The sequence below is a fragment of the Ambystoma mexicanum genome, chromosome 1q (assembly GCF_040938575.1).
Source record: "Ambystoma mexicanum isolate Mex_15411 chromosome 1q, UKY_AmexF1_1, whole genome shotgun sequence".
NCBI classification, from domain to species: domain Eukaryota; kingdom Metazoa; phylum Chordata; class Amphibia; order Caudata; family Ambystomatidae; genus Ambystoma; species Ambystoma mexicanum.
Genome location: NC_090922.1, coordinates 1,354,091,034 through 1,354,113,968, shown reverse-complemented (window position 1 = coordinate 1,354,113,968; position 22,935 = coordinate 1,354,091,034). Strand labels below are relative to the sequence as shown.

Below are 22,935 nucleotides of genomic sequence, written 5' to 3'. Positions count from 1 at the left end.
AGACCGGAAACATGAAATAAGCTAGGGGAACGTAGCCCCTAAAGAATGTGAATGAAGTTTGGGGATGGAACCCCTGCAAGTGCTGCGATTACGAGGACCAAGCCCGGCTGAGGGAGATCTACGGTGAATCAGGTGCTTTTTGGTTGAAAGGTCCGAGCCCGACTAAGGGAGGATTATGTGAACTGTTGATGCCTTGAGAGGTCCGAGCCCGATAGAGGGAGACCTACATGAACTTTTGTTGTACTGTGAAAGAACTTTTGGAAAGCTGGAATAAGTGACTTTAACATGGAAGGCCAAGTGGGCCTCGACCCATGTTTTGAACTGCATTTTGTTTATAACCTGAGCCAATGTGTGTCATTCTGTTTACGGGGGCCGCCTTAGTCCATTCTGTCCAATGTGGGTAGGAGGGCTGCTCAGCCACCTTGATCCTTTATGTTAAAAACTGACTTTCCTTTGCATACACATTCCCCTTTACACTCTTTTTGTATCAGAGATAGGGCAGGCATTTGGTTTTGTTAGTATAGGCCATTTTGATTTGACATAGACTGACTAGGACTGTGTTTTCTTTATTATTTGATGGTAGCGACTGCTCGCAAAATAGCAATATGGCAACGTAGGAGTTTTTCCGAACCCCAAGAATCTAATAAAGGTTTTAAAACATGTAGCTTTTGTGTCAGTGCCATACTTATGATACCATGCCTCCCTTATAATCCTAATACCAAAGTCTCCATATTCAAAGAAAGACACAAGAAGCTTTTACATCATATACCTACTCATCAAGCAGTAGGGGTTATTGCTCCCACAGGAGTAGTGGTTGAGCAGAATAATGTATTTATAGTTACAATTCACCTTGAAGGGCAACAAAGGAAACAGACCCACTATTTCTGTCTGATTTTCATATAACACAAGTTGTCCTTTAAGCAGAAAATAATTGGCCCAGGCCATATGTTAGGGAAAGTCCTTGAGAGGAAGTAGTAGTTAAATGTGCTTTTTCAGATGAAGTGGGGGGAAACGTAGTGAGCTTGCATGCAACATCATGAGCTGTTCTAGGTGCATCACAGTTTTACACTAATCATGTATAACTGAAGAAACATGATATAGATTATATAGATTACCCTCCACAAACAATGCCAAGTGTTGGCAATGCCAAAGCCTCAGAGACAATGGGCCTCATTACAAGTCCGGCGGTAACCGCAGCGGTAAAACCGCCTGGTTACCGCCGGACCCGTATTACCATTCCGCCTCCGTGATTCCCGGAATGGGACTCAATGGGAATGGGAATCATGGAAACACCGGCAGCATCTCATAATGTTGCCGGTGTTTCCTCGTCCGCCTGCAGGCGGGCGGTGTTAAACCCGCCAGGTCAGACCTGGCGGGAACATCACCTCACGCCTGCAGAAGTTGTGATCGCCTGGTATGGAAACAACGGTGGCGGCGGGTTTACCGCCACCATTGTTTTCATACCGGGCGATTTGTAATAAGGCCCAATATCTAAGCAAAGCACATGCTATATGACATATGAAAGTAATTATGGATTAGTTATTAGAAGAACAAGTTACTTTATTACCTGGTAACGTTCTTTTGATGGGATAGTCTGACTACGTATTCCATATCTATGACAGGCAATCACCACAGCTGTGCTGCTTCGGAAAATATTTGGCGTCTGCATCCTGCGTCGATGAGCCGTCCTCGGGGGGGGGCCTCCGTCGAGCCGATGTTACAAGTAGGACGCACGACGCCCGTAGCCTCAGTTATAGTTTTTTCCCAGAACGTGTGGCACCAATCTTCTGCCAGTATGACCACAGAAAGTCTTGCGGAAACGTAAGCTGCAATCGCATAAGAAATTCTGTAGCGGGGCAGGTAGGGAGGGAGGGAGGGAGCGATGTGGAATACGTCGTCGGACCATCCCATCGAAAGAACGTTACCAGGTAAGAGAGTAACTTGTTCTTCGAGGGGATTGGGTCCTCCGACTTATTCCATATCTATGACAGACTCCCAAAGCAGTACCAACGTATGGAGGAGGGAAAAGAATTTAGAATATTGAAATTTAGAATGCACAATTAAATTGCAGTGTAAAGGACCGCCTTGCCAAAGACCAGATCCTGACCATGGATAAAATCTAGGGAGTAGTGTCTTACAAAAGTATGGACCGAAGCCCATGTGGCTGCTTCACAGATGTTATGAATAGTAACACCCCTCTGCAGGGCAGTAGAGACAGCCATACTGCTAGTAGAATGGGCCCGTAAGCCTACCGGAGGGTCCTTAACCGGCAAGCGGTAACATTCAGAAATTGCCGAGTTAATCCATGTAGACAAAGTCTGCTTAGTAACAGCTTGTCCCAAATGCCTTCTAGCGTAACCTATGAAGAGCTGATCGTCCACTCAGACCCCGGACATGCGTGAAATATAAAAACGTATAGCTCTCCTAGGGTCCAACCTATGGAGCCTCTCCTCTACCTTACCAGGATGCGGAGGAGGATAAAATGCTGGAAGAATGACGTTCTGGCTTAAATGAAATTCCGACACCACTTTCGGAAGAAAGGAAGGACGAACCCTAAGGACAACCCTGTCCTTATGAAACACCGTGAAGGGTGGCTTAACAGAAAGTGCCTGAAACTTACTCACTATGCGAGCGGAAGTAACCACAACTAAAAATACAGTTTTAAGGGTTAACAGTCTCAAAGAACAAGAATGTAAAGGCTCAAATGGAGCACCCATAAGGAATTGTAGAACAAGGTTTAAATCCCAACCGGGCACCTGGAAAGGTGACGGTGGAAACACATTAGTGAGCCCTTTCAGAAACTGAGAAATTAAAGGAATTTTGAAATAAGAACACTCCTCAGATGAGCGCTTAAATATGGACAGCGCCGCCAGGTAACCTTTAATGGTACTCACTTGCAGGCCCTTGTGGGCTAAAGAAAGCAAAAAAGACAGAACCACAGGAATGTCACATGAAAAAGGATCCACATTCGTAACCCTGCACCAGTCGCAGAACTTTCCCCAACGGCAACGGTACAGGGACTTTGTTGCAGGCCGTCAGGCCGAAAGCAACACCTCCATCACGTCTTTAGGGAGGTCCCAATCCTTATACCTCAACCTTTCAGAAGCCAAGCGTGAAGGTTGAGGGGTTTGACCTCTGGATGGAGAACCAGACCACCCCCTCCCACCCCGTGAGAGCAGATCGTCTCGGTAGGGAAGATGGCGTGGAGGGCAGATGGACAAGTCGAAAAAAGGTCCGGGTACCACGTTCTCCGGGCCCATGCCGGAGCAATGAGGATCATCCGGGAACCAATCCTCCGTAACCTCTGCAGCACTTGGGGGATGACGGGGACTGGAGGAAACGCGTACAGTAGTGGGAAGGACCACTCCACCACAAACGTGTCCCCTAAATCTCCTCTTGGAGGAAATTCCCGCGAGCATAACCTTTCGCACTTCTGGTTGACACTGGAGGCGAAGAGATCCACTTGAGGGGTCCCCCAAAGGGCGAAGATCTCCAGGAGAATCTCCTGAGCCAGCTCCCACTCGTGAGAGATCGGGCTCTGCCTGCTCAGAGCGTCCGCCGTCTCATTTTCGTCTCCGGCCAGATGAACTGCTGAGATCAAAATTTCCTGCTGGATGGCCCAGAACCAGAGCTGCATCGCCTCCCTGCACAGAGAAAGTGACCCCCCGCCCCATTTTTGTTGAGGTAGTGCATGGCCACTGTGTTGCACGTCAGAATCAGGACATTCTTCCCTCGCACAGTCGGCAGAAAAGCCTTCAGGGCAAGCCTGACGGCCCTCAGTTCCAACAGATTGATATGGAGTCTGGATTCCAACGGAGACTAACGACCGCTGATTGTCAACTCACGATCGTCACCTCCGGCCAGGGTAGCCAAAATGGAGCCCCCTTCATCAGATTGCCTTCAACGGCCCACCACAGAAGGTCCTGGGCAACCGAGGGCGGCACCTGAACGAGGTCCGACATTCTGCCGGAGGACTGTGACCACTGCATCTTGAGAGCCCATTGCAGAGATCTCATCCGCAACCTGGCCTCTGGCACCAGAAGATTGCAGGATGCCATGAGGCCGAGCAGCCTCAAGAACTCGAACGCCGGGAGACTCTGGGCATGTTGAAACTTGTACACCGCAGAATGTGATGAGCCCTCACCTGGGGAGGGAAACACTGCCCCAGGGATGTGTCAAGCACTGCTCCGATGTACTGGAGCCGCTGAGTTGGCGTCAAGTGGACTTCTTTAAGTTGAGGGAGAAGCCCAGCCTGTGAAGGGAGTGGCAGGTGACTGACAGATGATCCAGGACTTGCTCGGGGGGGCGTGCCCTAATCAACCAATCGTCCCGGTAGGGGTAGACGTGAATCCCCCTCTTTCCTGAGATACGCTGCCACCACCACCATGAGCTTGGTGAAAACCCTTGGGGCGGATGTCAATCCGAACGGCAGGACCCGAAACTGAAAGTGCGAGTCGCCAACCACGAACCTCAGGTACTTCTTGTGCTTGGGATGGATCGGCACATGAACGTAAGCGTCCTTGAGGTCTAGAGACACCAACCAGTCCTGAAGTTGAAGGGCCTGGAGGATTTGAGAGATAGTAACCATCTTGAACTTGTCCTTCCTGAGGAGCTTGTTCAAACCACGCAAGTCTATGATGGGTCTCAATCCCCCTGTCTTTCTTCAAAATCAAAAAATAAGGGGAATACCATCCCTTGTTCCTCTCTGCTGCAGGCACCAGTTCTATGGCGCCTTTCTCCAGCAGGGATTTGATTTCCTGCGCAAGGAGCAGATCCGGACTCTTCAAAGAGAGATTCCCTGGTGGATTGTCGTGAGGCCTCTGCCGGAAAGGAAGACAGTAGCCGTGGGCTATGATCTCCAGAACCCACACATCTGAAGTAATGGCACGCCATTCTACAAGATGCTGCGCCAGCCTTCCCCCAACCGGCGAACCATGGGACATGGCCTCATGGCTGAGCTGAAGCGGCTGCGGCAGTGCCCGAGGGTAAAGAGGCAACTGCCCGAGCGGCTCTGGCACCTCGAGTACCTTGTTTGCCATCCTCTGGCACTTCTACGGTGGCCCCTTTGACTTGCAGCCCCTCTCGATCTACCAAAGGAAGAGTAGTACCGAAAGGAAACTCCCTCCATTGCTGTCTCCTGGGACAAAAAGGCAGAGGTTGGCGAACTGCAGCGCTCAACGACTTTGTTGCAGCTTTGGCGGTCTGCAACCTCTCAAGGCTCTCGTCAGACTTGCTGCCAAAAAGATGTTCACCATTAAAGGGCATGTTGAGAAGCCGGGCTTGCACATCAGGAGCAAACCCTGACTTCCCCAACCACGCAAATCTGCGCATTACGGTGCTCGCTGCTATTGACCGGCTGACACAATCTGCCCCATCCAGACCAGACTGAACAGATTCACAGATGGCATCCTTGCCATCCTGAACAAGAGCAAGACAGCCATGCCGTTCCTCCCCTTTGGGAATATGTTCAGCCACCAAATAGACACAATTCCACAGGGTATGAGTGAAACGTGCTAAGGCACACACAGAGTTGGCTGCCTGTAAAGCCATACCCTCTGAAGAAAACACTTTCTTCACCCAGCCATCAAAACGTTTGTCGTCCCTATCAGGAGAGATGGTAGGGTACGACGCCTGCATTTCCGGGGCCATAGCCGCCTGCACCACCAAACTCTCCGGAGTGGGGTGCGTAGTCAAGTAGCTGGGGTCGCTACTGGCAGGACAGTATTTTTTCGGCAAAGACTTGCCCACTGCCGGGAGACTCTCTGGAGCAGTCCAAGCCGCAGCCACCCTTCTTTGCAAGGCCATATGGAATGGCAGTACCGGGTCAGTTAGTGAACCTTGGTCCAAGATGTCTGTCAGGTCATCCTGCAGAAAATCTCCTGGTGGCGCAGACCACCCCAAGTATTCTGTGACTCTCGACATGTGGCGGTATGAGGATTCAGCATGCGTACCCGGCTTAGGCTTGCCAAACTCAACTTCCGGGGAGGTGTCCAGACCACTGGCATCGTGCAAAGACTGACGCAGGTCTTCTAACTGGCTATGACCAGATAATAGGTCATCAGGAACCATACCATCATCGGACCCTTAATCCACCTCAGAAATTTAGTTAAGAGGCTGGAATAAATCCCTGGATGAGGGCACGTGTTTGGACTTGGCCAGAGCCTTCCTCAGGGTTTCCACCGGTCTCTGTGTGTCCTTCGACAGCCTCGGCGTCGATGGGACTCTCTTGAGGCTCCGCCTCTGAGGAAGTCCCTCGACGGACATGGCGCCGATGGCATTGAGAACCGGGACCTGGAGCGTGCATGGCTAGAGCGATCCACCTTGTCCGACCGGGACCTCGAAGGTTCCCAGTGATCGCCACGACCGCTCGAGCCTGAAGGCATGCGAACAGTGTCTCTAGCACATTCCCTGCGGCGTCTTTCGATGGCGCGGACAGAAAAGAGCCCTGTGACTGAAAAATCACCATCATCTCCTTAGGGAATGAATCCCATTCCGCAGGAGTGGAATGCTTGGTGGGACAAGCAACCTGCCGACGGGCGGAGTCCTCGGACGGTGACCGATGACAGCGCTTCCGTGAGTGACTCGAAGCGGCAGAGGAATGGTGGGACCCACTCTGGGATCGAGACCCCCTGGACTTATGCCCAGTGGATTTCGACTTTCGGGGCTTGGACACCTTACCGACAGATAGCTTCTTCTTACGCTCCCACAAGGCCTTCGTAGTTAACGACTGGCAATCCCCACAATCGTCCGTGGCGTGGTCCTCACCGAGGCACCAGAGGCAGGCGTTCTGCGTGTCCGTCAGCGACATCTTGGAACCGCAGTCCCGACACTTCTTGAAACCCAGCTGCGAAGAAGACAAAGACATCATGAAATTCTTCACAAACAAACTGGTTCGAACAACCGATAAAATAACTCAGAAGAACCGAGGCGCGCCGAGATCTCCGAAGCGAACACGTTTGCAGAAAAAACAGAACTGAGGCTGCGGGCGTCGTGCGTCCTACTTATAACATCCAGTGACGTCGGCTCTACGGAGGCCTTCGAGGACGGCGTATCGACATCATCGACGCAGGACGCCAAAGAATTTCTGAAGCAGCAAAGCTGTGGTGATTACCTGTCATAGATATGGAATATGTCGGAGGACCCAATCCCCTCGAACAAGGGGTTCTGATACAACAGGAAAGCCCCTCCAATATAATATTACTTCCAATATCCAAAACAGAAAATAACATGCTTCACTAGACTTCCACAGAGGTACAAAAAGAGTCCTAGCTTTTCTGTAGTAGAAAGTGGACGTAATCATTAGGACACTAGCAGCTAAAGACTACATTTTCAATATCAGGCGGTCTAAGAGGCCTTAGAAGAATCATATTTCTGGGGTTTTCATTATCTGATGAGGGAGGGGACTTGCTCCACAATTCCTGGAAAAATGTGCACCCTTGCAAAACCCAGTTACACTTAAGCAATTGCAGGCCATACTTGGCCTTTTTAACTTTGGTCGATCATATATGGCAGACTATGCAGCATTTGCGAAACCACCATATGACTGTTGAAGCCCAACTTCCGTCCAACAGACTTGGGCGGAGAGCATACATGCATCTTGCACCATGTCTACCAACAGAAGACTTAAAGCAGTCCTCTTCAGGACAGGAACACAAATAAAGACTCAGAAGTGAAACTATTTCCCGGTCCAATATCTCTTACACATGTAGTGAATATTCATGGAGGGGCAAAACCCATAGCATACCATTCACATGTCTATACAATTTCTGAGCACCTTGCTCCAGAAGAAAAGATTCTGGTTGCTGTACAAATGATAGCGCAGAAGCAACACTGGCAGCACGGTTGCATACGAATTGATTGTTTTACAACTGCTCGAATTGTGAAGGTCAATTGTACCATATATGTGGGGGGAAACCCCCCACAACCCCCCACACAACGCCAAACCCCTCAAAACCCAGAATAGCTACAAAAATATGAACTGGAATGGTCTCTAGTACCAGACATCCCGCTTTGTATGTTTGCAAATGTACTATACTGTGATGGAAGTGCGGTTCCAGCAATTGGGCCTCACTAAGTATTCTGCCGCTTGTGCTGCTGTAAAGGGGTGATTCATTCATGACAATGAATTTGAACATCTGGATACACAATCAAAGCAGATGGGAGAAACATCAGCTTAGGTTGCTGAGTTGCAAGGCCTCCCTCTTGCGCTAAAACAAATTGATCCACACAAGCCCATTTTAATTGTGTCTGATTCAGACAATGTAATAAGAGGTTGACCTTCAATGGTGGAAAGCCAGCTCATTCAGAGATTCTAAAGAGGAGCAGGTATTGTCAAAACAAGTTTGGCAAAAGATATGGAATATCAGGAAGGCCAGACCTCTCATCTGGGTTATGCACACAAAAGCACACATGACTGATTCTGTGCACAGTGCAGGCAATGTGCTTGCCGATAAGTCTGCATGACAGTGGACTGCATACAAAGTGGTAGCAGCATTAACACGCTGAGCCACATCCATCGATGAGGACATGAAAGGATTTCTCGTTGCAAAACAGTCCTAACCGGTATCCAGTGATTCCATCGAATACAAAGCATCGAATGCAAAAGCATCGACTTTTTTTTTTTTTTTTTAAAGGTTTTATTTTTATTCTAATGTGTTTTAAGGGGTAAAAAAACGGGGGTTGATGCGGGGGATACCCTGCCCCCGATTAAAAGAAAATGCACTTTTTTCAATGCTTTTGCATTCAAGGCTATCACTATAAACCGTCCTTACCCTCAAGGGCTCCAAACTACTTATAACTATGCTGTAAAAGAGAACACAGTGATACTCACTATACCTAGGTCCAAAGGAGGCCCTGTTGACAGGGTACTACCAAAAAAGCATGATAGATACTGGTGGCCAGGGATTATTAAAGGGGTATGACAGTACATAGCAATATGTTTACAAACAACTGTGGACAATTCCCGCAAACCACTTGTAAGCTAACTAACAAGGGAAACAGTGCCTTTTGAATGCATGTATATCGACCACATCGGTCCACTGACACCCGTCAACAAGTACAGATGTGTTAGCCGTGGTTGACTCGTGCACAAGATTCACTTGGTTAATTCTTTAGAAGAAAGAGGATTGTAAGGAGGTCATAAAGGGTTTGATGTCCTAGATAGCTATGATAACACTGAATTTGATCCATGCTGACAATGTGCCAGCTTTTCAGGCAAAGCCTTAAGAGAGGCCCTGTCAAGCTGGGGGATGTACTCTGCAAGTCTCTAAATCCGTTTTGCCCACAAGGTAATGGTTTCTTACCCGATGGGATAGTAAGGCAAGCCTTAACTAAATGAATCCTTTCTTCTCGTGATAATTGGGTGTGTTCCATTCCTATAGTGCAGTGTAGCGTACATAATCTACCTTGCCTTTCTCAATGTGAGGGTAAAACACCTTATGTGTTACTGCTTGGCCCTCCAATGTATATGCCCGATTTACACAATTCTTGTAAATTGTCTCAGCAGGCCAGACCAGCTGCTCCTCAAACCTCCTAAGAGACTCCTTCGATTGGTGACAAAGAGAAGTCACATACTGACCTTGACATCTGGGGACTAAGTCCTAGAGACCATTCATGCAGACTCATGACAAAGAAGCACTTGGACCACACCACTGACCTCCTGTGAAGGTACTGAAACGTATTGGCTCAAGAACAGCAGTCCTACCAGCCCTGCCTCCTGGGAAAGGTACTCGACAAGTGTCCGTCGACCACCCTAAGCCAACTCCAGATGGCTCTGCGAGGCAGGAGACACTCTTTTTTCAACAACCTGACAAGCAGGCAAGAACAGATGAAAATGTGAAGTTAACAGTAACTCTAGAAACCTCCACGCTACATGAACACATGTCAATTTTTCCAGGAACCGAAGAGCTAAAAACAAGTCTAGCAACAAAGCCAAGCGCAAGGTCCATCGTAAAGATGATGATTTTCTGACCGTCCAAAGTGCACGAAAACCTGCAAACTTTTTGTTGGAACAGCAATCCTATTTTACACCTTGTTGTGGATAAGCCTCCTCACCTTTTTGTCTGATTGAATTTGGGAATTTTTTTTTATCGCACCAGAGATCCCAATGATCAGCCAACAGTTGAACATTTCAGCCTTAGTTAGAGCACAATCTCCAAACCCAATACATAAGAGGGAGGTGCAAGCTGATGTGGGAGGAGACTCTACACAAAAAGGCATATACCCACTAGAGTTGGGATACTTCTGGACAAGCCAGTAGAACCCTACCGTGGGCCTAGTATGCAACTCTAGGTACATACACTATTCGTGAAAGATGGATTAAGGTTAGTGACCCCTAGGGGGCGTGGCTTGGAAGCCATGTGAGAGGACGCGCTCTTGGAAGAGCTCCTGAAGATCCTGCATTTATCCTGTGTAAAAGTGCATTGAGACTAACTTTCGCGAGTCAGGAACGAAGGAACCCGTCCATGAATGTATGCTGCATAAATATTGAGGAGCTGAATCCTTCGTAAGCCCGGCAACAACAGAAAAATTGCGATCGAAGATCCGGGAGTCACGGCCCGGACGGAGGGAAGATGGCGGCCATGCCGGACAACGGAGGAGATACATGCGGGGCGATGAAGAGGCATTCTCGTAGTGATCGGTGGCAAAGTAAGCTGTGAAGTGTGAGAATGGCCTCTGGGAGAGAACCGGCGAGTCTCGGTGGGCACCGATTACTTATCACGGGCTTTGGACAGTGACGGTCAGTGGTCGGCACTAGGACCCACCCGAGCTGACCACCCGCCTTGGGTGCCGGAGCATCGCGTGCTGGTCAAGCGGCAGCCTTGGGACGGAGGGCCCACATTGTGTAGGAACTCGCTGGTAGGGACCCAGTCGAGTGGCGGAAGGAGTGACTGCGGAGGTACACTTGGTGCGGGAGAAGCGACTCGCTCCATTGCGAGCGGAAGGTGGGCTCCTCTCTCCCGGGGTGGGGGTGAGGCGGGAGTGTACGGGCCCGCGACATACAGTGGTGGTGGAATGGCGAATAAATCCGTCAGACAGAAAGTGAAACAACCCACATTGGATGAGTTTACCAAGACACCACCAGGCCCAGAAAGTGCTCGGAGCAAGGAGAAGCCATCTGCAGGCGGCATGGCCGCCGCTAGCCCAAATCAGGACGTGTTAGTTGCGCTCGCAGAATTGAAAGCGGATTTGAAAACCGCTTGGGAAGCCAAGCTCGAAATGGTGGTGGCGGACCTGAAAACAGTGCTTGACCTCAAAGTGGGAGAAGTTCGGGAGGAGGTGAACCTACTTCGACAAGATGTGAGGACTCTGTCGGAGCGCACGGAGAGCCTGGAAAAGGAGGGGAGCGCCAACACGGCAGATTGCGCCTCACACAAGGCCGACCTGCATGTCTTGGAACAGAAAGTGCGCAACCTGGAGAACAGGGCCGAAGAAGCAGAAGGGCGCGCCCGGAGGAATAATATCCGTGTAGTGGGCATCCCGGAAGGATTGGAGGGTCACAACCCCACGGACTTCATTGAGAATATGTTGCTCCAAGAGATCACTGGGGGAGTGCTGTCGCAGGGTTTTGCGGTGGAGCGAGCGCATAGAGCATTGGCCAGGAGGCCTCCGCCGGGCGGTCCGCCCAGGCCAATGATAGCCAAAATCCTTAACTACCGAGACAGAGAGAGGATTTTGGAGCATTTTCGCAAAGGAGGAACCATCAAGAGGGGGGAGGCCACCATAACGGCCTACCCAGACTACACTATGATGGTGCAGAGGAGTCGGATGAACTTTGCAGCGGTCAAAAGGAGACTTAGAGAGGCGGGGAAGAAGTATATGCTCCTCTACCCGGCCAAATTGAAGGTGATCCACAACAACAGATCCTTGTTTTTCGAGTCGCCTGAGGAAGCCATGGGTTGGTTGGACATGCAGGGCAGCCCCCAGGAGCCGGAGGTCCAGGCTGATGAAGGTGGCAATAAGAGTTAAGTGCGCTACGACGATAAAGAGTGCAGCCAGAAGACTATGGGACTTGAATATAGTTACTGTTATGGCCGGGGGAGGTCGGGCCTGGAACTGAATGATCAATGCACTGTTTGCACCGTACCTGTGGTTATACGAAGGAGCCTTTCGGGGCTAGTCCATTCACCCCCATTTAGTGTTTTTTAGTTAAGTGGCCGTTAGGGCGACTTTACCCTACTGGGCTCTGTGTGTAACAGCCAGAACTAGATGTGGGGGGGCCTGAGTTCCCGAGGTGGAGCTGGGCAACAGTTGGGGAGGGTGTTGGGGGAACGGGTGGGGGGAATGGGGGGTGCGGGGAAAGTTGGGGTGTACATAGCGTTGGGGAGTTTAAGTTTGACCGCGAGCCCTGGGAGTACATTTTGGATGAGATATCTGGACGGCACGGATGAGCGGGGTGGGTTGGGGGGGAGTGGGCAGGATACCAGTGAATTATGGGGGAGCTAAAATTGCTAACATGGAACGTCAGGGGTCTCAATAGCTATCTAAAACGGAATAAAGTCATGCTATACTTGAGAAGGCAAAAGATAGACATCGCATTGTTGCAAGAAACGCATTTGACCCGAGATAAACTGGAGCTGGTAAAGAAAAAGTGGGGTGGAACGGTGGTGGGATCCACGTACTCGGCTTATGCCAGAGGTGTACTGATCTGGGTGGCGCCACATGTCCCGTTTCAACTGAGGCAGGAAATCTTGGATACTGAGGGGCGCCTGGCTATGGTAAGAGGGGCAATCGAGAATAAAGAGATGTGTGTAGTGAACACGTATGCCCCGAACCAGGGCACGGCAGAGTACTATCGGACTATGAGTGCCAGCCTGAGCTGGTGTGTTGGGAGTGCGGTGTTCTGGGGAGGGGATTTTAACTGTGTGTTGGAGCCGGGGATGGATAGATCCGACGATAAAGTGACTAGGCCCGCCCCGGCAGCCCGGGCGCTGCGGACGCTGCTGCGAGACTTCGAGCTCGAGGATGTGTGGAGGACTAAGCACCCCAATGTGAGACAGTACTCACACTACTCGGCCCCGCAGCAGTTGCACACCAGGCTTGATTATATCTTTGCCACATCGGATGTCTTGACAGAGGTGTCCAGGGCGGAATATAAAGCGAGGGTCCTATCGGACCACTCGCCATTGGTGGTGGGTTGGCAATATGGCCGCCCCAGAGCGCGGATCCCGACGTGGCGTCTGCGCGCAGAGGCGCTTAAAGACCAGGTTTTCAGGGAAGATATGCGGGAGGAAATAGCTAGTTATTTCGATACCAATACTGGCAGCGTTGATTCGGCGGGAACTCTGTGGGAGGCTTTTAAGGTTGTGATGCGAGGGGTGGCGATTGCCAAATCGAAAGGCTTGCAGAATGGGGTCCTGGTTGATTTACAGAGGGCAGAAAGCCAGTTGGAACGGGCGTTGAAGAGCGAGCCCATAGACAACGAGCTGGTGCTTAAACTGCAACAGCAGTGTACGGAACATTGGGGGAGGCTCTGTAACCTAAACTATAAAAAATATATTGAGAGACAACACGCGGGAGGAGACAAAACGGGCCGTCTCCTGGCATGGCTATATAAGAAAGAAACCCCGAGACCCCCGATTAGGACGATTACTAGAGAGGATGGGAAGCAGATAGATACCCAAGAGGGCATAAACGAACAATTTGTGAATTACTATAGGGAATTGTACGGGGATCCGGGTGGCGGTGACCGGGAGGATATGCTGGAGACCCTGCAAGATATTGGGCTGCCCAGGATAAGCACGGAAGAAAGAGAGGAATTAGATGCCCCGATAACATTGGAGGAGTTGGAGGCGGTTGTCCGGCAACTACCCACTAGTAAGACCCCAGGGACGGACGGCCTGCCCAGCGAATTTTACAAAACCTTTGGAGCGGAAGTGCTCCCCCCGATGCTTGATATGCTCAATGAGGCGTTCGAGACGGGGAGGTTGCCGGAATCGCTCAGAGAGGCGGTCATTGTACCGCTCCCTAAGCCCAATAAACCCAGGCATAGTTGTGGGTCGTACAGGCCAGTATCTATGCTGAATCAGGACAGCAAGATACTAACGGCTGTCCTGGCAAACAGACTGCGGAGGGTGATAGGCAAACTGGTACACCCGGACCAAACAGGGTATGTCCCGGGGAGGAATATTACCCAAAACCACAGACGCCTCCACCGGGTGATAGAGATGGGATCCATTAGCGACGGGGAAATGGCGATAGTGTCGTTGGATGCTGTAAAGGCCTTCGATTCGGTTAATTGGGGGTGGCTGCTGACGGCCTTGAGAGAATACGGACTGGGTCCAAGATACGTTAGATGGGCGGAGCTGCTGTATAGTGCTCCACTGGCCAGGGTCCGGACGGGGGCAATCATATCCGAGAGATGGCAACTCAGCAGAGGCACTAGACAGGGGTGTCCTTGGTCCCCGATGCTGTATATCCTGGCCCTGGAACCCCTGGCACTGTACCTGCGGCAGCAGTACGACATTGTGGGTATTGAGATTGGGAGGGAAAAGCATCTGATATCCCTGTATGCGGACGACTTGTTATTGTACCTGAGTCATCCGGAGGAGAATTTACAGTATATCCTGGACGTGATGGGGAGATATGCGAGGTTGTCAGGCATAGCGGTCAACCCCCAGAAGTCGAACATTTTCCCATTGGGCTGCTATACGGGTGTCCCCATAGAGAGGCTGCCGGTGCTACAGGTGCCCTGGGCAGTTAACACGTTTCGTTACCTGGGAATAGATGTCTACCACACGGTAGAGAAAGAACATAAGTGTAACACTGAGATGGCTGTTGAGAAGATACGCGCATGCATGAGTTTCTGGCAGAAGTTGCCCCTGGCGATGATGGGGCGTGGAGCAATGATTAAAATGGTGGTTCTGCCTAGGCTGCTACACTACTTTAGTAACATCCCATATATGATCCCTAAGGGTTTTTTTGCTAAAATAAATGGGGTTTGCAGAGAGTTCCTGTGGCATGGCACTCGAAACAGGGTAGCACTCTGGAAGTTGCAGAACTCTCATGAAAAAGGGGGAGTTAGACTCCCAAACTTTGAGGCTTATTACATAGCGAGCCAACTACAGTTTGTATCCAAATGGCTTTCCGACGAAGAGACCCCAGAACTTAGATTATTCGGGCATGATTGTGCCCCATTTTTCCTGAAGGAAGTCATTTGGTTGCCAGAAACTGTTACGAGAAAGTACCCGGCGATGGTGAGGCTGGGATGGAAGATGTGGAGACGAGCATGCAAACTGATGGGAGACCCACTCCCGTGTTCTCCGCAGATTCCACTAGTTGCCCTGGCGGGGGTAGACGGACAGCTGAGGGGGATTATTAGGACCTATTGGGAATCTGTGGGGTTGGTGACATTGGGTGATGTGTGGCAGGAGGGTGCCATCAGAGCGTTTGAGGAACTTAGCGGGGAGGTTGGATTACATGGAGGCCAATATGTAACATACCACAGATTGGGGAGGAAAATTCGGGAACTATGGCCTGAATTTACCTTGGCAGACGAATCGGAGGTTACGCTGGAAGGGATATACGACACGACGGAAGGGGGACATGAGATCTCTAGGTTGTATGAGATGGTGATGTTGAAGGTTGGGAAGGAATTGACAGGCCTACGATCGGAATGGGAGTGCGAGGTGGGGACCCAGATGGGAGATGGGATGTGGGAACGGGCTCTAAGATACCACAGGAAAGTATCTCGAAATGCCAGACTGCAGCAGGTACAGCTATATGTCACGCACAGAGCGTATATGACCCCACTGCGGATATCCAAATTCCGGAATGCGGGCAGACAGGCGTGCCCTAAATGCGACGAAGAAAATGCGGACATGACGCATATGTTCTGGGCATGCCCAGTGATCGAGGGGTTCTGGAGGGAGGTGGCGCGCAAGCTAGGAGAGAAAGGGGTCACGCTTGCCATAGACACCGCCTGGGCATGCCTGCTGGGTGGGTTTTCCAGACCTAGGAAGCAGAAACATGTGTGTAAACTGAAAGACTTGGCGTATGTGCTGGCCAAACGGAGAATAGCCATGGGCTGGAAAAAATGTAGCAAGCCACGGGTTGAGGTGTGGTGGAATGACCTACAGAAATGGGCGGAGGCCGAGACAGCAGTGTGGCAGGAGGCGAGTTGTATGTCTTGGGAGGAGGAACTGGCCTCTTTGATGGCATGGAGGACTTTGATATCTTGCATATTTGGGACAGGGATGGCTTCGGGAGGGTCGGATGACAACGAGGCCCGCTCATGTGCGGCAGATACGGAATGTGACATGGAAACTGGCTCGCGAGGGGGGAGGGATCAGGGAGGTAGTGCGCACTAATGATTAAATGCGTTATTGTAATATTGTTAATTGCACTACGGTTTGGTTTGTATTGTTGTTTGTGTTGAAAAATCAATAAACTTTTTTAAAAAAAAAAAAAAGGTTAGTGACCCCTACGATGCACATCACAGACACCTATAAGGACCTGTTGAGTTCCAAGATAGACGCTTTTGCCCAAGGAGCATTGTTTGATCCTGAAGATGATCTTAAAAAGATAGATGACATGGCAGACATGTACGTTTTGTGAAATATTTTGACACCTTCCCTCTCTATAAACGGAAACCTGTGCAGTAGTTAGACACCACTCAGGGAGAATTGTCCTGTTCCTCTTTTGGATTCACCACCAGAGTTAAAGATGCACTTCCTTTACATATCAAATCCCCAAGCGAAGGAAGAGCGTATAGCGCAAAATGGATATGTATTCCCCCCACCTCCTACAGGTGGGCAGTTTATGTGATCTACACTTTCTGTGGTCTATGATAGAACACTCTATATGCCACAATGACAGAAAATACATGGCAAGACAAAGTCTGTTTTAACACGTCATGGGGAAGTGACTCTTGGTAAGTGCATGGAACAGACATGCTAAATGTAGCATGTAGACATCCACATTTGTTGTTTTCTCATTTACACTCATTTTGCGGTAATGTGTAGTCCAACCCATTTACCCATGTATCCAATTGGGAGGCCAAGGAGGGTGGCTTTTGGTGGATAACTAAACAAATCAAGAAAGAAAAGCAAATATGAGTGTATTACAAAAGACACAAAGGTTTACGCATAGGGCCTTACAAAACTTTTCATAAACCTATGTCATTTCCATAGGCAAAATATGCCAAATGATTGCAAAGTAAGTACCTTTAGAGACATGTGAAAAGTCAGGTAGTCAGCAATCCCAGACAAAATAGGTCACTTAGGCAAGGGTAGCGCCAAAAGGCGAGGCCAAAGAAGCTGAACTTACGTTGAAAGGAAATTGTCCTGGAATTCCCAGGACTGGCTAGACGGCCGATTAAAATGAGTCATTTTGCAGCTGCCGACGACTTCATTGCATTGCAGCAGGGAAACTACAAGCTGAATATATGTGGTAATGGATAGGGTGCATATCATCCTAGAGGATTGGAACTTTGCTGGATGAACAACAAGCATGTGTTGACCCTCTGAAGATCACAGACGTCCTAGACACACTCTCTGCAGGTCTTCCAGGTTCCAGACTGGTCTATCAAAATATAGCCAGAGCAACTAACAAAACTGAATCGATCAAGACACGCTCAGAGACAGCACCATTTCAGAGTCCACCTACACTTAGCTGAGTTTACTCAAGACGACATTGTATGGATTATTGGCGTGTAACAAAGACTCATTGTCATGGACACTGCATGGGATACTGAATATTCCTGTGCCAGTAGCAACACCCCTGTTGTATGAAGAACTGCAGTCCTGGGGCAGCATGCATCAAGTAGAGAAGCAATGGATGCAAACTCTCTATGAGGTGCCCTCCACCCATGGCTAAGTGAATCCTGAGGACTCTACAGTACAACTGTATTCCCTGAAGAACTGTGTGGGAACATCACATATAAGATGTCAGGACATTCTCAAGATCAGCCCACGTGAGCGTAATTCAAACTGAACCAAGTACATCCTGAGTGCAATTTGAATGGAAAATTTCAGTAGCAAAGCTCTACTGCTGCCAAATAGATCTTATACTGTGGAGTTCAATGCTTCTTACTGTGGTGTACCTGTGGAGATTGCCAGCCGGATCACCGTCTCAAAAGTGGTGAACTGTTGCCGTTGTATTCAGTGTGGACTGAGCTAGTGCAAATAGACTGGCCTGAAGTGAAGCTATCACCACTAAGGTTCCTGCAACTAACAGACTATCTCCTGGATATGAAAATACACAACACCACCACCATAGTGACTTTCATAGAAGCATCAAACAGAGCACTGTAGATGGTCAAAGACCTACTGGAAGAATACCAGAAGAGCCAAAGAAGATTCATGTCCTGTTGGAAAGCTCTACTCCAACAAATGGGAGCTCCTTCCTAAGCTCCATTGTCTGGCTGACTAATACAGTCGTTTCCTCCAATCCATTGAAAGGTTTTTTGGACATCTTTGGAAACTTGAGCACAGTGATCACACCTGTGCTTTACATCTTTGTAGCTGGTTTCATCCTGATCCTTATCATCAGTTTTACTTTGTCTTGACATGTAGCAGTGAACTTGTCAATGCACCAAAAGTGTATCCTGAATAACAGAAGAAAACTGTTTGAAACTTTTTTTGTGGCGAACATCTACCCAGCTCTGATTCACCTGTGACTATCAGAGGCTGAAGGTTGTCTGCTGACCAGTACCTGCTGCAGTTGGCTCTTTTCAAGAAGAAATTTACGTTTTAATATTTAGTAACTAGTGAAGATTCTAAGAGAATACATTTGAGCAAATAAGCATTTTGCCATGTTTTACATGCTCTTTTGTCTCTTCACTCTTATTCCCATGATACCTATGATGCCTCCATGGCTTGCTCTACGGCTCATGGGGAGCGGTGGGGGTGAAATGCAATTTCCATGTCTATCCATGATTGATGTGGCATTTCTGAGCTATGGTCTAAGCCATGATGCAGTGTCCGTTCCTATTCAGTAAATAAGAGTACTGCTGCAGAAGTGTTTACATACATTGCAGTAGTGTTATTGTGCGGGAGTTGGGGAAGAGAGCCAAAATACCTTGAACTAGAACACTACATTGATGTTTTTGTCCGCTGACACCTTTACTGGAAAAGTGCCTAATGCTGAATAGTGAACGGTGCGCCCATGGCTAATATTTACACAAGAAATGAACACTTTGTTGGAACGATTCCTAGTAGTGAATGACGATTGTGTCCTTGATATTCTTGTTTAGAACAATTTTCAGTGCTGATGTAGACGTGGAATAGAGACAGCCCAAAAAAAGGTATAAATACAGTAAGGAACAAGTTACTTACCTGTAACTGTTGTTCTCCAGCATGGGTCTGGCATGGATTCACATGCTCATTCCCCGTCGTCAGGCTGGGAATCCTCGGTAAAGAAAAAACCAGTATCAGTTTCGTTTCTGATCTGTCTTTCGTAGTAATAACCAATCACTGGTCTCTGCGTCATACTGACCACAGCCAATGACTGCCCTCTACCTAAGCACCGCCTCTGGCAGCCATCTTCAGATTTGGAAGCACGTGAAGTGGCAGTATGACCAAGTGAAGAGCCGCAGAGGGGTAGGCGGGAGGGTTCGCATGTGAATCCATGCCAGACCCATGCTGGAGAACAACAGTTACAGGTAAGTAACTTGTTCCTTCTCCAGCATGGGGTCTGGCATGGATTCACATGCTCATGAATAAAGAATACATAGCAGTACACACATGCACAACCACGGGAGGTGGCAAAGGCTCAACATTAAGCATCACATCAACTCAACATTAAGCATCTTACCTCCTCACCAGGCTCACCTCAGGCGAACAGGTTGCGCAGCACTGCTTGGCCGACCCTGGACTCCTCCCTGGAATCCCGGTCGACGCAGTAGAATTTCGTGAAGGTGTGCGTCGACCTCCACGTAGCAGCCCTGCATATGTCCAGCAGGGGCACACCAGATAGGAACGCCGTGGTAGCTGCGATCGCTCTGGTGGAATGGGCTCTCGGACGGCCAGGCAGCGGTCGGTTTGCCAACCGGTGACAGTACATGATACAGCCGGAGAGCCATCTGGAGATGGAAGCCTTCGAGAGAGCCTTCCCCTGATTGACAGGTCCAAAGTTCACAAAGAGTTGTGACGTCTTCCGAAAACCTTTCGTGCGGTCCACGTAGAACTTCAGCGCTCTAGCTACATCCAGCGAGTGCAAAGTCCTCTCAGCCGGCGACGAAGGCGACGGGAAGAACACAGGTAACACCAAGGGTTCGTTGAGATGAAAGTCCGACGGTACCTTGGGCATGAAGGAGGGGTGCGTCCTGAGCACTACCCTCGTGTCGTGGAAAGTCAAGTACGGTGCCTTGCAGGAAAGGGCCTGGATCTCTCCCACTCGTCGTGCGGAGGTGATGGCCACGAGAAAAGCTGTTTTCCACGATAGAAACTTCAACGGGGCCGAGTGCAGAGGCTCGAACGGAGGTCCCATGAGTTTGGTCAGTACCACGTTGAGCTCCCACGCCGGGGCCGGAGCCTTCACCGGCGGGAACGATCTGAACAGTCCCTTCATGAACTCTTTCACCAGACGATGAGACCACAAGGACGTCCTGCCCGTGGTTCTGGTGTATCGGGAGATCGCAGCAAGATGAATCTTGATGGACGCGTGTGCCAGACCAGCTTTGGCCAGCGTCAGCAGGTACGGCAGCACTTGGGGAGCCGTAATCCGTAGAGGGTTAATCTTCTGTGCGTGGCACCAGACAGAGAACCTCTTCCATTTGTGTCCGTAGCATTTAAGAGTCGAGGACGCCCTGGCCTTTGCAAGAACCTCTCTGCAGTCGGCCGGTATGTCGTATCCTCCAAACTCTAGCGCTGCAGGAGCCAGGCCTGCAAGTTCAGCGACTTCGGGTCGTGGTGGAGGATGGCGCCTCCTTCCCTGGAGAGTAGATCCGCGTCCGCCGGCAGCTTGATTGGCGGGGACGCCGACAAGTCCAGAAGGTCCGGGAACCATATCTGCCTCGGCCACGCAGGTGCGACGAGGATCATCCTGCACCGTGACCTCTTGAGCTGGTTGACGAGCCGGATTAGCAGAGGCAAGGGAGGGAACGCGTAGAGGAACAGGCCCTCCCAGGGGAACGAGAAAGCATCGCCCATGCTCCTCGTCTGGGGAAACCTGCTGGCGAACCTCCGGCACTTGGTGTTCGTCGCCGTCGCGAACAGGTCGATCTGGGGTGTGCCCCACCGTCGGAAGAGGCGATCCACCAGATCCTGCCGTAGTTCCCACTCGTGGCACGAGCGCAGCTCCCTGCTGAGTGAGTCGGCGATGGTGTTTTTTATCCCTGCCAGATGAAACGGCACCAGAAGAATCCCTTGGGCGACGGCCCAATGCCACAGGTCCTGCGCCTCCTTGGACAGCGCTGGGGACCTGGTTCCGCCCTGTTTCCTGATGTAAAACATGGTGGTGGTGTTGTCGGTGAAGATCCTCACCACCTTGCCCTTGAGGGACGGAAGGAAGGACCTGAGGGCCCAAAACACTGCACGGAGCTCCAGGACGTTGATATGCAGGGACTTCTCCGTCGGGAGCCAGAGTCCCCTTGCGTGCAGATTTTCGGTGTGCGCTCCCCACCCTTCTAGGGAGGCATCCGTGGTCACAGTCACCTGGTGGGCTGGGGTCTGGAAGTCCATGCCCGCCGTCAGATGCGCGCGGGTGCCCCACCACCGTATCGCTCGTCGGAAACTCTCGTCGAGCTTGATCCTTTCCTCGAAGCTGCCCGTCGTCTGGATCCAGCGCGCATCCAGGAACTCTTGCAACGGGCGCATCCGGGGCCTGCACATGGGAATGAGGTAGATGCAGGAAGACATCATCCCGAGGAGGGACTTGATGGACCTCACCTTGGCCGCGTCGGCCACCAACATCCGTTGTACCTTGCCCAAGATGGTCCTGGTCCTCTCCTCCGACGGGGAGGCCAGAAGGGACACTGTGTCGAGCCTCGCTCCCAGAAACAGTGCGACTTGCGCGGGCACCAGGTGGGATTTGGCGTAGTTCACGGAGAATCCCAGGTCCGTGAGGAGTTGGACGGTCCTTGCCGTGTGGACCACGGCGAGCTCCCTCGTCTTGGCGCGGATGAGCCAGTCGTCCAGGTAGGGGTAGACGTGAATCCCCTCGCGGCGCAGCTGCGCCGCCACCGGTGCGAGGCACTTGGTGAAAACCCTGGGTGCCGACCGCAGTCCGAAGGGAAGGGCTTTGAACTGGTAATGACGCCCTTGGACCACGAATCTGAGGAATTTTCGGTGCCCCTTTAGGATGGGAATGTGGAAGTAGGCCTCCTCCAAATCCAACGACGATAGGAAGTCTCCTTCCTCCAGCTGACCCAGGACGTGCTGGAGGGTGACCATCCGGAACTTCTGCGCCTTGATGAACTTGTTCAGGCGTCGCAGGTCCAGGATGGGGCGCCATCCTCCCGTCTTCTTCTTCACGAGGAAGTAACGCGAGTAGACTCCGGAGCCCCGAAGCCTCTTTGGGACGAGTTCGATGGCGCCCTTCCTGAGCATCGCCTTTACCTCCAGGAGAAGTTGAGGGACGTGAAGTTCTTTCCTGGCCACGGGGGGGACGCGCGGGCACCTTCTTTGAAACTCGAGCGCGTGGCCCCGGGCCAGGGCGTCCAGCACCCAACGGTCGGTGGAGATGGACTCCCACACGCTGACGAAGCCCGCCAGCCGGCCTCCCACCGGGGTGCTTCGGTGGGGGCCCGACCCCACGGCCGGTTCAATCCTGCTTGGACGCGGCCTTGCCGCCTTGGCCCCCTTGGCGACGACGGCGGGGGCCGCCAGACTTGCCTCGTCCTCTGTAGGCCTCTTGCGACGACGAGCGGGCCGCTTGACGGTAGGAAGCGAAACCGCCGCCGGAACCTTTGGAGGCGCCCTTGCCTCCGCCGCTCCGAAAGGGCGTCCGCCGTTGCTGCAGCACTCCAAGGGCCCGGGCCGTCTCCGTATCCGCCTT

The 22,935-nt window shown here is 50.9% G+C and overlaps 1 protein-coding gene across 1 annotated transcript in view; it reads right to left on the bottom strand.

The window, feature by feature from the left end:
* Nucleotides 1-22,935, bottom strand: part of FAF1 (Fas associated factor 1) — a 2,829,503-nt gene that overhangs the window by 157,161 nt on the left and 2,649,407 nt on the right. The gene's annotated exons all lie outside the window — the stretch shown is intronic.